This window comes from Pogona vitticeps, chromosome 1, assembly GCF_051106095.1.
Source record: "Pogona vitticeps strain Pit_001003342236 chromosome 1, PviZW2.1, whole genome shotgun sequence".
In the NCBI taxonomy this organism is placed as follows: domain Eukaryota; kingdom Metazoa; phylum Chordata; class Lepidosauria; order Squamata; family Agamidae; genus Pogona; species Pogona vitticeps.
The window spans coordinates 222131923-222149600 of record NC_135783.1 but is presented as its reverse complement, the minus strand read 5'-3'; the positions used below and the strand labels follow the sequence as shown (position 1 = coordinate 222149600).

Below are 17678 nucleotides of genomic sequence, written 5' to 3'. Positions count from 1 at the left end.
TCAGTCCGAGTAAAGCCAGAAAAATACACCGGGTCGTCAAGTTGAAGGGAAAAAGCGCTAGGGTAGTCCGTGAGCGAAGCTGAGGTCAAAGCCAAAAAATCAGATAGATAGATCGCAATAAACGCAGCTACGACGAGAGGCTCCAAACCGCTAGGCGGAAAAATGGAACTGAGGGACGGTTAGGCTGGGCGTGCGCAGTAGGGGTAGTCCTAAACATTGTTACTTTTCTCTTGCAGCTAGAAAACGTTCCGAGAGGCCCAACGCTGGCGCTGGTATTAACCCCTTTGTGTGCATTCACAGAAGACCACGATGAAGAACTTAAGTTAGTAAACCAAAGGATACAAGGGAAAACTATTTGTCATTAGTAAAAAGCTATTTTCTTAGTGAAAACTCATCAGTTAGATGAAACGCTCATACAGTCACTTAAAAATCTCTATTGTAATACATATTATTACTAATAATACTGTATTTTTCTGTGTATAAGACTATACTTTTGTCTAAAATCTTTAGACTAAAAATTGTGGGTCGTCTTACAAACGGAAGTAAGCTGAGGAGAGAACAAAAACAAGTGGAGGGCAAAGCAGGGATCAAAGCAATCCTGCAGCGCTTTGATCCCTTTCCCCCTACACTTGCTAAGCCCCACTTAGATTTCTTAATTTTGGATTAGAAAGGTGAGTGGTGTCTTATACACGCAGCATCTTATGGGGGCATCTTATACATGGAAAAATACGGTAAATGAGCATAGCATAAGCATAGTAACTAATTCACATTAAGATGATTCTCATCCAATTTCCAGCAGAGATTACTCTGCTGTTTGCAAAAACTGGTTTCTGTATCCCTTGGGAGATGTCCCACAAACATGATAGAAGTCTCTGTTTTTATACTTTTGATGTTTTGGATTAGTCAAAACTTTGTGACATAGAACCCCATCTTTCCTGTGGACAAGTGGTGTCCTTGAATAACTATCTGCTGGTACACAGACCAGCTAGGCCAGCTCAGCTGTAAAGTTGCCCCCTCCCTTGAAGTAAATTCCTTAGCACCATATTTGGGCAGTACTATACATTATAAATGTAAATTTCCTGCTTTTTACATTTTCTATATTTCTCTTTTAAATTTCTTAATTTTTTTCCTGCCCTATAATTTTCTCAAAACCTATAATTGACCCCCTTATCTGCAGGATCAGTATCCACTGATTCACTTATGCATGAACTAAAATATTAACATATTAATAGAAAAATCATATAAATATATATATTCCTAATAATGAAGTTATCACAACTGACCACTAGAGAGAGAGAGCAACCATGCTATATATAGTATTTGCCATTATAATAATGTTCATTGTAAACTATACTTTTCAGCATCCGTGAGGGGGCTTGTAACCCATGGATACAGGAGTCCTAAAGTAGTCCCCAAATCCTGTGAAATACCAGTTTCTCTCTATTTGGCACTAGTTAAGTCTCATATTGAGTACTGTGTCCCATTCTGGAAACCACACTTTAAGAAGGTTTAGACAAACTGGAACAAGTTCAGAGGACAGCCACAATGATGATCAGGGGACTGGAAACCAAGCCCTAGGAGAAAAGACTGAAAGAACTGGGTGTGTTTAGCACTGAGAACAAAACATAGGGAAGGCATGACAGCACTTTCCAAATACTTAAAATAACATTTGAAGAGGGGCAGGATGTGTTCTCCATCATCCCAGAGTGCGGGACACATAATAATGAGCACATGTTACAGGAAGCCAGATTTGGGTTGAGTATCAGGAAAAAAATTCCTAATTGTTAGAGCAGTACAACAATGGAACCAGTTACCTCAGAAAGTGGTGAGCATTCCAACACTGGAGGCATTCAAGAGAAAGTTTGGCAACTACAGTATCTGTCAGCATATTTTGATTTGGATTCCTGCCTCGAGAGGGTTGGACTCTATGACTTTATAGGCCCCTTATAATTCCATTATTCAGTGATTCTATGACATTTCAAAACAGACACATGGTACTCTGTCCAGGGTTGCTGAATACATGTACTGTAGAAGTTACCTGGAATTCTGAACACTTGAAGGGGCAGAATTCCTTTCCCTGATACAGAGGTGTAACGGATGGAACTAAAACAATTCTCAGGACCTACTCCTCTACCTCATAAGTCCAGTGTGAATGCCTAAAAAGTGTTGATTGGAAAGTCATAGACTAAGCTTCATGAACATGTTTTCCATCTGATGTTTCACAGATGGCTCTTCTGCTTTGGGTATGGCGAGTGGCCATGAGTTTGTTAAGTGCTTAAAATAAATCTGGTTTATTACAGTGTTAATTATAATTGTTACCATCTTCACTTATGTGAATGTGGTAAAATGATTAAACATGATATGACAGGGCACTAAGAACAGACAACAAAATACAGGCAGAGCAGAAAAGGAAAAACAAAACATATATAAAAACGATCACACACATGCATCAACAATAATCATCCTCAGTCTTTTCTTCATTACTATCAACTTTCCAATGTTTGGTTTTCTTAGTTGAAAATAAAGAAGTCAGTTTGATTTCTTATCTATAGTTATAGATTACAGTCGATACATCTTCTGAGGAACAACTGTGTCATTCATTAACTACCATTGTCTGCTCTTTCAACCACTTTAATTATCATTAATATGGGTCACACATCCTCATTATACGTATGTTGTATAAAGCCTGAACTAAAATCAATGCAGCTGAGCTCTGATTAATACCAAGATTGCCTTCTCATGTTTTGTAAATGGATACTAGCCTTTCCACACTCACCTGTATATGAATTAAATGAACACAAGTAACCTTGCATTGGACTGCTCTGTGTAACTATGTTCAGTGTCCACAAGAACTCTAGAAAATGGACTAATGTCACTGATTATCTTCGTAAGTTAATCAAATGTCATAGAGATTGATGATTTAGGGTTTTTAAAGGGAACTCCCCCCGCCCCATGACAGCTGTTTTCTTCATATATGAGAGGGAGAAAACTACAGACTTATTTTTAATGTGAGAGAAATTGACACTGACAAATTCATCTAACCAGGACCAAGATTTTCAGTGCCTCATTCTTAAAAGTCTGAGTTTGAACCAATTCCTTGACAATACTTGCTAATTATTGGACTTCATGATATTTTTTTTCGTCATCTGAAGTATACTTCCTAGCTGAGATTCTGTAATCATAGTTTTGAATAAACTGCAAGTGGCTGACTCTGTCTCAAAATACACTGTCTAGGCTTCCCCTTAAACTTTAAAACCCATCTGTACCAAACACAAAACTAAACAGACTAATTTGCAAGCTATGAGAGACTGGGAAAGTTTTTCAGACTAAGGTCAGTATTTTAATATTTCGGCAATATTTCAGTATTTCAACTTTCAGCAACAAACCCTCTTTGTAAAGTCTCTGTTGTTCTTATGTGCCATCAGGTTGGATCCAACTTACAGCAAGCCTATGAATAAGTGATCTCCCAAATGTCTTGTCCTCAACTGCCCTGCTCTGCTCTTGTAAACTCAAGCCTGTGGCTTTCTTTAGGGAATCAGTCCATCCCTTTATTTGGTCTTCCTCTTTTCCTGCTGCTTTCCACATTTCCCAGTATTATGGTCTTTTCCAGGGAATCCTGCCTTCTCTTGATGTGCCCAAAGTAGGACAGCCTCAACTTCATCATTTCTACCTCCAGAGATAGTTCAGACCTGATTTGATCTAGGACCCATTTGTTTGTCTTTCTGGAAATCCAGAGTATTCACAAAGCTCTCCTCCAGCACTGCATTTCAAAGTAATCATTTTTTTCCTCTCAGCTTTCTTACCTGTCCAGCTTTCACACCCATACATGGTGTTTGGGAATACAAGGGTGTGGATGATCTTGGTCTTGATCTCCAATGAGACATCCTTACACTTCAGGATCTTTTCTAGTTCCTTCATTACTGCCCTTTCTAGTCTCGGTCTTCTTCCGATTTCTTGCTTGCAGTTTCAGTTTAGAAGAGAGAAGGTCTAGTCTGGCCCTAAGGACACTTCAAAGTAATGTCTGCATGGTAGACTTCATAACTGTTGGCCAAACCATAATGCTTCACATAGAGTTCCGTTTTTTGTTTGTTTGTTTGTTTTTTTGCTCCATGAGCCATTTTAACATTCTCTCTCCACTTTCTGATTCAAGTGAGAACTTCATTTGAAAGAGAAGGGGTATCAAAGGAACATAATATAAAGTACCTATAAGAATTTGAAAACAGTGCTTATACAGCACCACTCTAAGTAGAAGGAAAGTAGATCTGGCAGAAAAGTGTATTTTGACTGCATGGGTTAGTCCTGTCAACATTTGCTAAGAGGCATTATCTTTTCCATGCTAGGTGTAGCCATGAGGAAATTCACTGGCTGGTGAATTTCAGATAGAATGTCATATCTAGCTTTATTGTTGTTGTTTAGTCATTAAGTCATGTCTGACTCTTCGTGCCCCCATGGACCAGAGCACACCAGGCCCTCCTATCTTCCACTGCCTCCCGGAGTTGGGTCAAATTCATGTTGGTAGTTTCCATGACCCTGTCCAACCATCTCATCCTCTTTTGTCTCCTTCTCCTCTTGCCTTCACACTTTCCCAACATCAGGGTCTTTTCCATGGAGTCTTCTCTTCTCATGAGATTACCAAAGTATTGGAGCTTCAGGATCTGTCCTTCCAGTGAGCACTCAGGGTTGATTTCCTTCAAAAATGGATAGGTTTGTTATCTTTGCAGTCCAGGGGACTCTCAAGAGTATCCACCAGCACCACAATTCAAAAACATCAATTCTTCACCGGTCAGCCTTCTTTATGGTCCAGCTCCCACTTCCATCATACATCACTACTGGAAAAACCATAGCTTTGAATATGAGGACTTTTGTCGGCAAGGTGATGTCTCTGCTATTTAAGATGCTGTCTAGGTTTGTCATCGCTTTCCTCCCAAGAAGCAGGGGCCTTTTAATTTTGTGGCTACTGTCACCATCTGCAGTTATCATGGAGCCCAAGAAAGTAAAATCTGTCACTGCCTCCATATCTTCCCTTTCTATTTGCCAGGAGGTGATGGGACCAGTTGCCATGATCTTAGTTTTTTTTTTTATGTTGAGCTTCAGATCAATATTTGTGCTCTCCTCTTTCACCCTCATTAAGAGGTTCTTTAATTCCTCTTCTCTTTCTACCATTAGAGTAGTATCATCTACCACTCAGATGGCATGTCTGAGGTTGTTGAGATTTCTTCCGGCAAACTTAATTCCGGCTTGGGATTCATCCAGTCCAGCCATTTGCATGATGTATTCTGCATATAACTTAAATAAGCAGGGAGACAATATACAGTCTTGTCGTACGTCTTTCCAAATTTTGAACCAAATATAGATTTCTCAGGAGGTAGATAAGGTGGTCAGGCACCCCCATTTCTTTAAGAACTTGCCATAGTTTGATGTGGTCCACACAGTCAAAGTCTTTTGCATAGTCAATGAAGCTGAAGTAGATATTTTTCTGGAACTCTCTGGCTTTCTCCATAATCCAACGCATGGTAGCAATTTGGTCTCTAGTTCCTCTGCCTCTTCAAAATAGAAAGGTTACTTACCTGTAACGATGGTTCTTCAAGTGGTCATTCTGTGAATTCACACAAAGGGTTAATACCAGCGCCAGCGTTGGGCCTCTCGGAACATTCTCTAGCTGCAAGAGAAAAGTAACAATGTTTAGGACTACCCCTACTGCGCACGCCCAGCCTAACCGTCCCTCAGTTCCATTTGTCCGCCATAGGCCCTCGAGTCATAGAGATGCCAGTGACAGACAGACAGAGGGGAGGCCGGGCGGGATTGTGTGAATTCACAGAATGACCACTTGAAGAACCATCGTTACAGGTAAGTAACCTTTCTTTCTTCATCGTGGTCTTCTGTGAATGCACACAAAGGGTGATTAGCACGCTTACTAACCGGATGGTGGGCTGTCACTGAAGAGCCGATGCTAACACTGCCCTCCCGAATCTGGTTTCCTCTCTTGCCCTCATGTCCAATCTGTAGTGGGTTATGAAGGTAGAGGCATTGGACCAGGTAGCGGACCGGCAGATGTCGGGCAGGTCGACGCCACGGAGTAAGGCAGTCGATGAGGCAACAGCCCTGGTGGAATGGGCTTTAAGTCCCTCTGGAGGATCTTTGTGGTTGAGCTCGTAGGCAAGGGCGATGGTAGATACGAGCCACCGAGAGAGCGTGGACGGCGAGGCCGGGCAGCCCTTCTTTGGGCCAAAGTAACAAAGAAAGAGCCTGTTGGCCAGGCGAAAGTCCTTGGTCCTGGACACATAAAAAGCTAAGGACCGTCGAACATCGAGCATGTGGAGCATGCGTTCAACATCAGTAGTCGGAGACGGAAACAAGGTTGGCAGAATTAGTGGTTGATTGACATGGAAGTCGGAGACCACCTTCGGGAGAAAGGAGACGTCCAGGTAAAGCATAACCTTGTCCTTAAAGAATTGAAGAAAAGGTTGGTCATGACGGAGAGCTGCCAACTCGCTAGCTCGATGAGCAGACGTGATAGCTACCAGGAATAGCGTTTTTAAAGAAAGCATCTTGAGGTCACAGGTAGCCATGGGTTCAAATGGGGGTCTGGAGAGAGCATGTAGAACCAAGTGGAGGGACCACTGTGGGAGTGGAGGACGAACGGGAGGTCGGAGGTTAGAGAGACCCCTCAAGAACATTCTGACGGTAGGGTGAGAGAAAAGGCGTGAAGAGGGAGAAGCTCTGGGTTGGAAGAAGACAACCGCAGCAAGGTACACCTTGATAGTAGATATAGACAGGTGAAAATCAAACAGGTAACGGAGATACTGTAGAAGCGTAGAAAGAGATACAGGGGAGGGGACAAGACCCCTCTGCTGGGTAAATTTTAAAAAACTTTTCCACTTGTAGGCATACAAGCGAGACGTGGAGGGCTTGACGGCGTTGGTCAAGACCTCTTGGATTTCTGGACGATCCTCCACGCCGTCAGATGGAGCGTGTCGAGGTCGGGGTGAAGGACTTTGCCTGCTTCCTGGGTCAGCAGGTCCGGCCACAACGGAAGGGTCATGGAGTCCACAGCCATGCTGACTAGAGTGGGGAACCACACTTGGCGAGGCCAAAAGGGTGCAATGAAAATGGCCGGAGTCATTGAACGTTGGAGTTTGATCAGGGACCTCTGTATCAACGGAATCGGTGGAAATATGTACAAGAGACCCTGGTTCCAGGGGATCATGAATGCGTCGCCGAGCGAGTGGAGACCGAGACCTGCCCGAGACGCGTACCGGGAACATTTCGCGTTGTGAGGGGATGCAAACATGTCCAGCACTGGGGTCCCCCATAGGCGGCAAACGTCCTGGAAGACCAGAGGGTTCAATTCCCATTCGTGCGTCTGATGCTGAAGCCTGCTCAGAGTGTCCGCAACTGTGTTGTCCTCTGTAGCCACATGGATGGCTACCGGGTAGATATGATGACGGTAACACCACTCCCAGAGGAGGATGGAAAGGTACAGGAGTGAGTGAGAGCGGGTTCCTCCCTGCTTGTTGACATAGTGCATTGTGGTAGTGTTGTCCGTCACCAGCTGAACTCCGCGGCCCTGTAGCAGAGGAAGGAAGGACCTGAAGGCCTTGATAACTGCAAGTAGCTCCAGGTGATTGATGTGGAGCATGGCTTCCTGTGGTGTCCAGAGGGCATGAATGGTGTGATGGCCGCAGTGGGCCCCCCAGCCGGACGGACTGGCGTCCGTTGTGACCTGAACGGTGAGACGGAGTGGACGAAAGGGCCGGCCAACCGTGAGGTGGGGTGTGTACATCCACCACTGGAGCTGTCTGGTGAGCTCCGGGGTGACACGAAGGCGCTTCCTCTGGCTGTCCATCATAGGGTCGAAAAGGGTGAGGAACCATGATTGGAGCGACCGGAGCTTGAGGCGAGCGTGAGCGAGCGCCGGTGTTGTAGAAGACATCAGGCCGAGAAGGTGTTGGGCGTGATGGGCTGTCACCCGAGCACAAGGGAGAAATTTTCTGATGGCTCGTTGAATCTTGCGTATCCTCTCTGGGGGGAGAAATGCTCGACCCTTTACAGCGTCCAAGCAGACCCCTATGTATTGTACTGTTTTGGAGGGAATGAGTTGAGACTTCTGTTTGTTGACAGTGAGACCGAGATTGGAGAGGAGATACAGGATGAATTTTGTGTCTCTCAGGGATTGTCTCCGTGAGGTGGAGACTACGAGCCAATCGTCCAGGTAAGGGTAAACGTGGATGCCCCTGAGACGAAGGTAAGCTGCCACCGGGGCCATGACCTTGGTGAAGGTCCGGGGAGCTGTGGACAGGCCGAATGGTAGGGCCTGGAATTCGTAGATTGTGCCCTGAAAGATGAACCGAAGAAACTTGCGGTGGTCGGGGTGGATAGTGACGTGAAAGTATGCGTCCTTTAGATCTATGAGGACGAACCAGTTGTTTTTCTTCAGCAGGTGCATGATGGACTCTAAGGTGAGCATCCGAAACCGTCTGGGTCGCAGGTAAGTGTTTAGGAGTCTTAGATCGAGGATGGGCCTTATGCCTCCTCCTCTTTTCGAGACAGCAAAGTAGCGGGAGTAAAAAACGCATTGTATGTCGCGGGGTGGTACTGTAGAGATGGCATCTTTTTGCAAGAGGGATGATATTTCTTCCTCGAGCGAGGAGTCGAATGGAGAATGATTTATGAAACCGAGCGGAGGAGATCTTATAAACTCCAGCTGGTAACCGTGCTGAATAATTCTTAGAGCCCAAGCGTCGGTTGTGATGGTAGACCAGTTATGAAGAAACGGTTGAAGACGGGTGGTAGGCGGTGAATGGGTAAAAATGGGGGGGCCGAAAGTCAAAGACACTGTTTTTGTTTCCTGCCAGGTGGCTTAAAGGGTTGGCGGCGATGGGACGGGCGAGGCCGGTATCCCTGATAGCCCTGGACAGAAGAAGAGGACTGGCCAGAGCGCTGCTGAGGTAGGTGCTTGTAAGGACGGTACTGTTGAGAGGGCTGATATTGACCATAAGATTTACGCCATTGGGGTCGTCGCTGTCTAGATTGAGTCTGAACAGAGTAAGACTTGGCAGTCCTCTTAGCCTTGTGAAGGTCTTCTAAATGGGAGTCAGTCTTTTCGTTGAACAGCCCGGTAGCGTCAAAGGCGAGGCTCTCAACCTTTGACTTGACGTCTTCCATTATGTCTGCAGAACGGAGCCAGGCGTGGCGCCGGATAGAGATGGCAGACATGAGAACCCTGGCAGAGATCTCTGCTGCATGCCTGATGGAAAGACGTTCATACTTGGATACCGTCTGAGCTTCCTCATATGAGTTTAGGAAAGCTTGCCGGGTGTCTTCAGGTATCAATTTCAGTCCTGGCAAAAGCTTAAGCCATAACTGTTTGTGATACACTCCTAGAACAGTCTGATAATTTATGACTCGAAGTAACAAGGTGACAAGGGAGTAGATCTTCCTGCTGATGATTTCCAGTTTTTTACCTTCCTTGTCAACTGGAGTAACGTGGGCCTTGGCGGAAGGCCTTGAACAGCTTGTTTCAACAATGAGTGAGTTTGGAATCAGATGCTTGAGTAAAAAGTGAGTGTCAGTCCCATGAATCTTGTAGAAGTGTTCTGTGCGACGAGGGACATTAGGTGTAGTCGCAGGCTGAGCCCAGAACTCCTTAATGGCCTCCATAACTACAGGCACAAAGGCTATACTAGGGGGAGCGGTACTGTCCTTCTTGATGTCCCCGAAGAACAAGTCCTCACCCGGAGGCGAAGGGAGATTCAAGTCCAGTTTCAGTGTCTTGGCAAGTCTGGACATCATCTGAGAGTAGGAAGAAAAATCCTCAGATGGAGAAGGGGCGTGAGGATCACCCGTATCCGAAAGCACCAGATCACCCGGAGGTAAATCGTGCGGTGGCAGGGGTGGGGGTTGTTCCTGAGCGGAGTCAGAAGACTGCTCCGTGGACACCTCATCTGGATCGGAGGAGAAGACATCCCTCTTCTTCTTTGGAGGGGGTTTCTCGATGTCGACCGGCGCTGTCGGGGGTCGAGTTGGGACCGCAGTTGGCGCCGAGGTGGAAGGAACCGGTTGCGGCGGAGGGGCAACAGGTATCGTAGGAGGCTGGTCTCCGACTCGAATAGCTCGGCGTCGACGTCGAGGCCGGTTCGACTCCGGGGAAGAAGACAGGTATATGTACTGGATCTTTTTGCGGTACCGGTCTCAAGATGCAGACGTCGAAGACGAGGAAAGAGACCTCGAACGCTCGCGTCGACGTCGATGGCGCTTACGACGCTTAGGGTGGTCGGAATCCGCCGAGCAGGAAGAAGAGGATCGACGTCGATGCTTGCTACGACGCCGATGGGAGCGGCGCTTCTTCCTAGAGCGTTTGCGCTTAGAGGATTTCGAGTCTGAACGATGGGAAGAGTCGGACTGAGTGGAAGCTCGATGTCTCTTCTTCGACCGTTTACGTCGAGGAGACTTCGACCTCGAGCGGCCGGAGGAAGGGGACCGGCTCGGGGAGCGATGCTTCTCCGTGCGGGAGCGTTTGCCTCGAGGAGATTTCGACCTCGAACGCACAGGTGAACGAGGTACCCTGTCTCGGGGAGATCTCGAGTCCGAGTGCACGGACGAGATCGACACGGGAGGCGACCCCTGGCCCGCAGGAAAAGGGCTATGTGGGGCAGAAGTGAGACCAGTAGTGACACCGACTAACTGGCTCGGCGTCGGGGAAGACATTCCCGATGGTGGTACCACTTCAGTGCGTCGAACCGGAGGAGGAGCGGGTGCCTCGGACGAGGCCTCGAAGCGTCTCGACAGCTCCTCGAGAATCGGTGATGGGATGGAGCCCGAGCTCGGAGAAAGTCGAATGGATGTCATTTTAAGCTGGGCGGCTGCCTTGGCTTTGGATGTCTTCGACGGCTTAAGTTTCGGAGCCGGAGGCTCGGGATTCGAAGCAGGAGCGGCCGATTTCGACGACGCGGATTTTTTCGACATTTTGGAAACTTTGGAGACGACCGACTGAACAGGAGCTGCTCGAGAAGTGGAAGCCATTTCCCCCTCCGAGGGCGCCGTGGAAGACAACGTTGACTCCCACAGATGGAGTTTAAGGCGCTGCTGGCGAGCCTTAAGAGCGGCTTTAGTGAAAGCTTTGCAGTGTGGGCAAGTTTTGGAGTTGTGCGATTCCCCTAAACAATACAGACAAGTATCGTGGCCGTCCTGGTGGGGAATTTTGCGGTCGCACATCACACACCTGCTGAATGGCCCGGAAGGGGACATAGGGCAGTAAGCAAAACCGAAACGACTAGTTCAAGGGATAAAGCAGAGCAGTCCGATATCAGTCCGAGTAAAGCCAAGAATAGATAACCGAGTCGTCAAGTTGAAGGGAAAAGCGCTAGGGTAGTCCGTGAGCGAAGCTTAGGTCAAAACCAAGAAATCAAATAGATCGCAAATAGACGCAGCTAAGACGAGAGGCTCCAAACCGCTAGGCGGAAAAATGGAACTGAGGGACGGTTAGGCTGGGCGTGCGCAGTAGGGGTAGTCCTAAACATTGTTACTTTTCTCTTGCAGCTAGAGAATGTTCCGAGAGGCCCAACGCTGGCGCTGGTATTAACCCTTTGTGTGCATTCACAGAAGACCACGATGAAGAACCAGCTTGTACTTCTGGGAGTTCTCGGTCCACATACTGCTGAAGCCTACCTTGTAGGATTTTGAGCATAACCTTGCTAGCATGTGAAATGAGTGTGAAATGAATCTAGCTTTTAGAAGAGAATAACTAATAAAACAGCATTCTTATTCAATGAAGTCTAAATATTTATGTCATTATTCCAGCTCAGGTAGTTTCAAGCATGCAGTGTATGTGGATGGTGACATCTGACCAAACTACACACAAAAGATGACATAACTTATCTGGGCATCTGTGGCAAAGATAGGACTTTATTTCGGTGTAGTCTAGCTTCGCTTTCCCTCACAAGCTCCAGCCTGTTGCCAGGCAGTTTGATTTGAGGTTATACACTATAACTACCTCCATACATTTCTTCCCCACATAGGTGAAAGTGCATCTTGAAAACCACACAGAGTTAATAAAATTAACAAATTACAAAGAAGCTTGGTGTGCAGCTGATGCTGGAGGCTAAAGCTTCAAAAAGGTAAACAAAGTGGCAGCCTAGTATTATCTCACTATTATACCTATATCTATATTTCTCCTATCTGCTGGAGAGATAGGGCATAATCCTGAAACACTGCTGCCTTCATCACTGATAAGATTTTCCCCCCTCACATAATCTGCAATCTGCTGCAATATAATTGAATGCCCTTTAAACTTAAGCAATGTAATTCGATTAAGCAATTCACAGTGAGGTACAGCTGTGTTTCCGTAGGTTTTTCCCAATTATGAGGAAAAATATATATTAGATTTCCATTTTTTTAAATTTTAAAATCGTTTATTCTTTTTATTTTTAAAGTGCACTATAGATCTATTTTTAAAGGCATGATTCAATGAGTAAAGCCATTAAATCAAATATCATACCTTTTAGGTTTCAAAATACCATAAGGTTTTGATTGTTTTAAAACCCAAAGCTACACGGACTTTCTTCACTTCCTTGTACAATCACAATACTTCCTTACATAATTCTGATAACATTATAATATGTATTGCCTTTTGGTTTCAAATGCAACTGACAATTCCTCCTACAGATATCAAGGAGGACATTTTTCCAGGCCTGGCAGTCTTTCATCATGCTTTTGCACAAAATGTAACTTGCTTTCCATCTGTACCGTTGCTCACATGTTTTTACTAGGGTTGTGCAGGAAGGGGGGGAAAAGATTCCTTTCTTTTTGGGGTGTGTCTATTTCATTTTATAGGTCTTGTGGTTTCCAGAATGAGTCTTGCAAGGAACTTCCATTTGAAGAGCTGGGGCAGGGGAAAAACGGGTAGTGGGAAAGAACAGGGCTTGCCGCAGTGGGGAGAGAACAGGAGGAGGGGTGAAGAGCAGGGCTTATGGAGGCAGGCAGGGAATGCAGAAAGGAAAGGGGAGGGCAGGACTTGCACCAGGAAGGAGAAATTGTCAAGGGGGAGAAGAATGGGGCTTGTAGCAGTGGGAAGGGACAGATGGGATGAGGAAGACTATAGATACAAGTCCAGTTCCTAGTTTTCACTAAGATAAACTATCTACAGCAAACTCTAGTAAACCTGGGTATGTAATGCTTGCTATTTAAAGTATTTATCAGGAAGCTATATCTCTTGTGTCCTTCAAGACACAAGAGACATAGCTTCTTCAAAATTTGTCTTCAAAATTGTAAGAAGTTACATACTTTTCAAGATTCTTCTTGAGGGCAGGAAAACAGAACTTCCCAGGTGTGATTTCACAGGCAGATCCATCTCCATTTTTCCCACTGTGTAGTTCCAGCCTTAGTAACAGCAGTCTATCATTTGCTGTTCTGGTGCTAGATAAGGAAGGTTGCTGCTGCATGAAAGCTGACTTTTTCTTTCTTTCTTTTTCTTAAATGTTATTTTTTTAAATTAACTTATTTATTTATTTTGCAAAACTGCACCAGCTAAGCCACCATTACATCTCTTCCTAGCCATCTTTTTCTCTCTCTTTTCCCTCTTAAACTAAATGGGCCTCAGAATGCACTCATCTCACATCCAGTCAAGGAAAGCAAAAGTCACAGTATAATTGTTCAAGTTTGCAGTCTAGTCATGTCTGTAACAGAATGACAAAGTTCTGGAAGGAAACAGCAGCAAACAGGGTCATTCCACCCATCCAGCCCCGAGGTATATGAGCTAAAGATCAAAAGACACAATTAACACTTTTTAGTGATTCTGAAATTTTAATATATACTGTATTAGCCTAAATGTTGTTAATGAGTATTTATGAGCTAACTGGGAAGCAAACGGATTGTATATTGTGTACCCTGCCCTGCCAATTTTGAAGTACACTTCTGCCTCCCATATACTTTTGCTCATGTTTGAGTGATAAAAAAAGAATCAGTGAGGCTTGCGGGGGGGGGGAATCTTGCCAGGAACCAAATGATCCCATTTATATCTAGGAAACAGTAAGGCTTCAATAGTCACTGTGACAGCTCTTGTTAGAAAACTATGGGGAAATTTGCAGTAACATTGTCTCCATGATTCAAATGATTGTTAAGGCTGAAATTGTTTCACTTTAAATTTACTTTGAATTCAGTACACGTAAAAGCTGAGACACCGACAACAAGTCTGCTCTGAAAGTCTTCACTTAGTCACAGACTAAGGGGTAATTCAAGGCAATCATCACACATATTGTCAAGTGCAACACAAGTACCTGCCTACTGCGTCTCTTTGTATGTGTTCTGACCTGGAGGATGATCCAGTATAAACTGTGTTGCCACTAAGTCCTCTCTCTCTCTTCTAGGAACCCTGGCCACAATGTCAAAAGTAGTAGGATAGTGGTAGCTTTATTCAATCTCAATTTTGACAGGTGCCACGCCCCCTTTTGGGACCCTGGACCGGAAGGGGAGGGACTTCCGGCGCCTAGGCTGGACCCAGGCCCCTTCCGGCGGAAGGGGTGGTCCGAACGGTGACGTCAGGGGTTGTGGGGGTCCCCGTGGGCCTATAGGGGTCTTTCCCTAGAGTCCGGGGTCCCCCGTGACCCTAGGGGTGCCTGAGGATTGGACCCCGAGGGGTTGTGCCACCCCACGACCCCGTAGGCCAATGGGGAGCGGTTGGAGGTCCTTGGCTAGAAAAAGGGGTGGTCGTAGACCATGTCTCGGCTTGCCCCAGCCCCCTGCGTGACGTCAGGGATTTCGGGTGGGCCCGTGAGCCTATAGGAGCCTTTTCCTAGAGGCAGGGGTCCCCCGTGACCCTGGGGTGGCCTGAGGATTGGTCCCCGAGGTTGCGTGCCACCCCACGACCCCGTAGACCAATGGGGAGCGGTTGGAGGTCCTTGGCTAGAAAAGGGGTGGTCGTAGACCATGTCTCGGCTTGCCCCAGCCCCCTGCGTGACGTCAGGGATTTCGGGGGGCCCCGTGAGCCTATAGGAGCCTTTTCCTAGAGGCAGGGGTCCCCCGTGACCCTGGGGTGGCCTGAGGATTGGTCCCCGAGGTTGCGTGCCACCCCACGACCCCGTAGACCAATGGGGAGCGGTTGGAGGGGGTTTGGCTAGAAAGGTTTGCCCTAGGGCATGCCTCAGCATCAGGAGGGCCCTGGACATGAGGGTGATGATGATGAGGAGGAGGATCTTTATTTGATTTATACCCTACCCATCTGGTCTAAAAGACCACAATACAAAAAAACAAACACAAACAGAATACAACAATAGAAAATACATAAGGAGAGAATAAACAGAAAAGTCAGATATTAACTGGAGGGAAGGCCTGAATGTATAGCATGTTTTTAATTGTCTTTTAAAAGTGCCCAAAGTGGGGACAGCGCGGATCTCAGGAGGGAGATTGTTCCAGAGGCGAGGAGACACCTCCAAGAAGGCCCGGTTTCGTGTCCTTTCTTTCCGGGCCTCCCTCGGCGTTAGGCTGCTCAACCTCTCCTCCTGGCTCGTGCGGGTGATCCGAGTAGATCTAGATCAACCATATTTATGTGTGGCTGCTGTTGTACCTGATCACAATAAATGAAATAAAAATACTTTCTAGTACCACTATCAAAAGTATCAGTGTTTTTAGAGTGTGTTAAGTTGTATTTCCACAATGGGTGCTCAAAGATATTGAAGATTTACCAAGTAATATTTCTACATTGTCACCTTAACAAATTACCAACCTCTGTGGCTCCTTCTGCAAAATACAAAAATAAAACCCACTTAGGAGTACACGTTTATAATAGGTTAAAACAATTATTGATTACAAAAATTCAACGCAGTTTGGCTGTGGGGTGAAAAAATAAGTCATTTCTGTTTCCCAACGAAAATCAGTGGACAGCAGGATCACTGAGCTTTCAGACGCTTGAACGTAGATTTAGTAAGTGTGCTTGAAATAGTGAGGAGCAATAAGTTGAACAGTACAACCCCCCCCCCATGTTTTTAGTAAAATGGCTTTAATACGATTCAAAGAAAACATGTTTTCCACATGTTTATACCCAAGGAAGATTCCTAGAATCTCTCTATGTGTGTGTGTTTGTTAAAGCCCCTTTTGATTTTCCAGGCATCCCTCATAGAGCTTTAAGCCATAGCCTTCTCAACATCTTTCACAAACAGAATCATCAAGTTAAGAAAGTCAAAAGTGACCATCCGCCCTCAAATGCCTAGAGACTTTTGGAAAAAAAAAGCTTGCAACTTAAAGACACAGACAGCTCTCATAAGGCCTAGAAACTTTTGAAAAAAGGTTGTAACTTAAAGACAATATGTAACTATCAAAAACATCAGCCGGCTCTGTAGACCAATGGGTTTGGTTGAAGGGGCTGTGTGGTCCTAAGGCGGCCTGTCTTGGAAAGGCCCCAGCAGTGTTTTTGGAGAGTTCTCCGGTATTGACCGTTCTTTCCAGTAGAAACCTGCAATAAGTTGAAGAGTACAAACAAACAAACAAACAAACAAATTAATTAATTAATAAATAAAACCCACCTTTTAGTAAAACTGTTTTAAGACTATCCAAAGTAAAACATTTTCCACATAACAAGACACAAAATAGACAGCACTCATAACGGCTATACATTTTTGAAAAAAGCTTGCAACTTAAAGAATGTGTAACTATACAAAACATCAGGCGGCCCCTATAGTCCAATGGGGAGCGATTGTAGGGGTGGGTTGGGTTGGTTTGGATAGAAAGGGGTGTGCCATGTCTCGGCATGCCCTTAGGCAAGCCCACAGCGGTTGCTGAAAAGCCACGGAGTTGTTTCTGCGTAGCTTGTAGCTCTTTGCAGAGATCGGTGTGTCTTAAAGGAGATGGAGGACAAAGAAAACCAAACTCCAGGCAAGTCTGCAGAAGACCTCTTTGTCTTTACCGCAAAACCCAAACAGAAAAGCAGAAGAAAGATGGCCTGTACTCTGATGGGGGGTGCTGAGGAAGATGAGGAGGCTACAGAGCATCAAGTCGAGGAGCCTCAAGTCAACATGGTAAGATCAATTTTCTAAAAGACGTAGCTAGGGGCCTGTTATAAGGGCTTTTAAAAAGCCATAGTTAGGGATTTATGCTAGGGTTGGGGGTTTAAGGTCCTTTTAAAAATGACTAAACCCTTGTTTCATTTTAAATCACAGGAGAGCTTGTTTCAAGCTCAAACACAGGAGGACCCTGGACACGACGGTTATGATGGCGGGCTTGAGTGCGACTGCGGATATTGGGCGCATAGAAATTACCTGAAAGAGGCAGACGACAATGTTTCAAGCGCATCCACCGGAGAGGGTCAGGCTGTTGATGATGAGAAATCGCCCTGCAGGAATATAGAGACTGTAAATCTGGCGTGTATTTCATGTGTTTCTACAAACCCCTGAGGTTTAGATGTATGTTTTACAATACCCTTATAATATACTGTTTTTAATAAAGTTTTTATTCTACCATAACTTGTGCATATTTGTATATATTTATAACAGGTTAAAACAAAATTAAGCTAATCTGAATGTCATGTGGTTATACTAACCTGAGTTTTACCGCTTAAAACTGGCCAAACATAATGCTTAAAACTGACTTTTCGATACAGCAATTTATAAGCTTCTATTTACACTATGGAAAGAACTCTGTTACCCACTCCACACCAGTGCTGTGCTGAATGTTTATCCCACAGGAAATGC

The 17678-nt window shown here is 45.4% G+C and overlaps 1 protein-coding gene and 2 long non-coding RNA genes across 7 annotated transcripts in view; 1 reads left to right on the top strand and 2 right to left on the bottom strand.

Moving 5' to 3' along the window:
• Positions 1 to 17678, bottom strand: part of LRP1B (LDL receptor related protein 1B) — a 1166776-nt gene that overhangs the window by 350064 nt on the left and 799034 nt on the right. The window lies entirely within an intron of this gene.
• On the bottom strand, positions 16253 to 17381 carry LOC140703147 (uncharacterized). Its single transcript, XR_012082499.2, has 2 exons — positions 17247 to 17381; positions 16253 to 16444 (listed from the first exon to the last, which is right to left on the bottom strand). It is a non-coding gene; the product is annotated as an uncharacterized LOC140703147 (long non-coding RNA).
• LOC140707442 (uncharacterized) lies at positions 16747 to 17450 on the top strand. The gene is made up of 2 exons (XR_012087508.2): positions 16747 to 17006; positions 17148 to 17450. It is a non-coding gene; the product is annotated as an uncharacterized LOC140707442 (long non-coding RNA).